The sequence below is a fragment of the Temnothorax curvispinosus genome, unplaced genomic scaffold (genome assembly GCF_003070985.1).
Source record: "Temnothorax curvispinosus isolate PA1 unplaced genomic scaffold, ASM307098v1 QBEX01003436.1, whole genome shotgun sequence".
Classification (NCBI taxonomy): Eukaryota; Metazoa; Arthropoda; class Insecta; order Hymenoptera; family Formicidae; genus Temnothorax; species Temnothorax curvispinosus.
In genome coordinates, this window is record NW_020213216.1 from 1 (window position 1) to 3,213 (window position 3,213).

Here is a 3,213-nt window from a genome sequence, read left to right on the forward strand (position 1 = left end):
AACTTCTTCTAAAGTTGAAGGGCATTTAACCCATCTATTTAATACTTTTGGTTGATTTTAATGCATCTGCTCACAGATGGTTGGCTAACAGCTGAATTAATGTTATATCCTATGTCTGTCTGGTAACTGCCAGATGCCATAAAGCGTAGAGCTGTTACAACCTATAGTAAAAAATTAATTTAATAAATATTATGTAAATGGTACAACATTTAAACAATCATATACAAAAAATAATTTAATAATTTTATTTACCTGTGTGTTTATATCTAATGCTGATAATCGTCTTGGTTGTTCATTAATATATTCCGACACAATATTACTGATATCTTCAGCTATTCTTTTATTTACTCTGTATAATCGGATAAAATCCTTATTGGATAACTCGAAAGGATCATTTCTTGCATGAAATAATCGCCTAACCACTGCTCCTCCTTCAACTTCTTCGAGAAGACGAATTGCTTCTAAATTTATTAAATTTTGCATGTTCCAATAAATCTGCGTGAAAAATAGATTACGTGCAATACTCAACGAACTGCTAGGTTATACTTCGCGTGAGCACGAACATGAGCAAACATGAGGTTTGACACCGAATACAGCACTAAATGTGTTTTTTTTTACCTAATTTACACCAATCTTTCTTATAAACAATATATAAAACGAAATCTGCTGTAAGCTATCAACCAACCACACAACTGACACAACGTGTTAAAAGCTATACATTGCCCGCGTTACCTCAATTTCGTATGCGAGATTTCGTATCGACTGGTCTGACCCATTCGATACCAAATATACGATATTTATCGTATACGAGGTACTTGTAAAAATTCGAGAATACAAATTTACTGCGACATGCGATATTCTAGTAACATTTGTGAAATATCGTATGCGATATTTTTCGAGATTTTTTGAGAATAGGGCCCCAGATGTGCCGGCCGCGAACAATAGACGATCGAGAAAGTTCCGAGGAGTGGGAACGATCCGGCATAAGTGGGGAGCCCAAGCGAGAGCGACCGCTCGAGGCAGTCTCTCGGGTATAGCCGTGGCAAACACACGTATCACACTCTGTACGATCGGCATACGCGTTATACTTTACAACCGAGAACTCCCGCGTACTATCGCGTAAAATCTACTCGTCTTAACTAACAGCGAGGGGCAATTAATTGCCAAATACAATCGAGTGTTAGCAACAATACGCGAGTTGAAATTCGGATACATTGTTAATTAACGGAAGTGCAATTATTGAGTATATAACAACCACGGGCATTGGGTCACGCGGATACGGAATATTGTGCGGACATTATTAATTATTGTATTTAACCACCGAATACTCGTTCGTTAATTCAGCGCACGAACATTGTATGATAGAGTGATGGCCACGGCCGAGTGCGTGATCATAGTTTCACAATCACGAGGCACAAAGTCCTCCGATCGGAATAATTATCTAGAATAAAAGCATCGTATCGACTAAACGAATAAGCCGAGATACGCAATTTGAATAATTGTGCAACTTTATTAAAATAAAGCGACATTCACACCGAGGCGAGAAACTCGCGTTGTGAGACACCTTTATAATATTGTGAAACGGCCTGTGTTCGCGAAATCGCTAATTAATCCCGGCGATGGAAGCGGGATGAGAAGGACGCGCGTGGAAGGTGTTAACTAAATATTCACTTTATTTTGTGTAACTCAGACCACAGTCTGAGCCGTCTTTAATGCGTCTTTAATGCGTCGAAATTGATACAATCTGACCTGAGAATCGATGAGCGGTGTATAAATGAGGTGTATATAGTCCGTGTAAATGAAAGGCAATTATATTAAGTGCCGTCCTCTTCGATGAATCGCCCGTGAGCCGGTGAGACACGTGGCGGTCGGCACTCGCGCACTTGTGAGCCTGAGTCGTCGTGTTGATGTACCCGAGTAGAGCTGGATGAGCGGTCGCTTTACATGTTAATGCAGTATCTCGGCAGCTGTTGTAATCACTGCGGTGAGCACTTTGATGTGTAGTCACAATCAAAAATGCACAGAGCACACGTCGTGCGTCTGATCACTGCGCGGCCATTTGTACGACTCGGAATATCGCAAGGGAGACGTTGGCAATGAGCGCGCCCGTGCGCGGCGCAAGCTGCCGCGGTGATCTAGCGTCGTTACCCGATCGATGCTGCCATCTAATCTGACGGCGCAGCGTTAACGGAATCTCGAACAGCCTGTAATGTTGAAATGATAATCTGGAATTAAAGATTAATTAATTCTGAAACAAATTCTCCTGATTAATTATAAAAAATTATCGATACTTACTTTCTACTTACCTTGTCCTTCGGCGATGATCCAACGTTGGCCAGCGGCAATCCGGTATGCGATGTAAAGCGAGGATCCGGGGAAGCAGAGCAGCAACAGAGCAGCGATCCATCCGAGGCGGGAACCTGAAAGAAAAGAAGCGAATTAGTACGTAATTAAAACATAATTATCGGGACTTACCCTTATCTGGTATGCGAGGTAAAGCGAGGATCCAGAGACGGGTAACGGCAACGGCGATCCATTCCGGGCGTCGATCTGCAACAAAACATAAAATAATTATCACATAATTATTTTATAATTACTTACCTCTATCTGGTATGCGATGTAAAGCGAGGATCCAGGGATGAGAAGCAGCAACGGTGATCCATCAGGGACATCCTTCTGAAACAAATAAATCCTATTAGCGTCTTGCGAATAATCGGGGCGTTGATGCGAACACTTACCTTCTCGGTAGTCTAAGGTAAAACCGAGTGGCGACCGTTTGATAGGAATATTATCCGCCGGAATCGGGCTCAACACGTGCCGTCCGGTCACAACCTATTCACATTTAGTATTATTTGCATTGCACGATTTTGCGTTTTTTGTAACATTTGCATCAAGCCCTGATTAAAATTTAACATTATACTACTACAATATTTGTAATGCGGTGCGATTATTGTTTTATATATCAATACTTTTATATAACTATTTACAACATTCCTTATTCGTCCTAAAAACCCTATTTTTTCTACTTTTTTTGCCATGTAACATGCATGCTTCTCGAAAGTAAATGCTTATCTATAATTATGCCTAGATATTTAGTATCTTGCACTTCTGTGACTGTTTCGTTTCCTATTGTTGAGAATCTAACGCTCGAAAAGTGAAAGCGAGCGTTGGGAATATTCGAGAACGCTCGATTTGCTCCGAAACGCATTTATT

General features: G+C 40.9%; 1 long non-coding RNA gene across 1 annotated transcript; it reads right to left on the reverse strand.

Annotated features, from left to right (window-relative positions):
• Positions 1 to 71: 71 nt before the first annotated feature.
• Positions 72 to 809, reverse strand: LOC112452537. Its single transcript, XR_003040514.1, has 3 exons — positions 619 to 809; positions 253 to 495; positions 72 to 161 (listed from the first exon to the last, which is right to left on the reverse strand). It is a non-coding gene; the product is annotated as an uncharacterized LOC112452537 (long non-coding RNA).
• Positions 810 to 3,213: the final 2,404 nt, after the last annotated feature.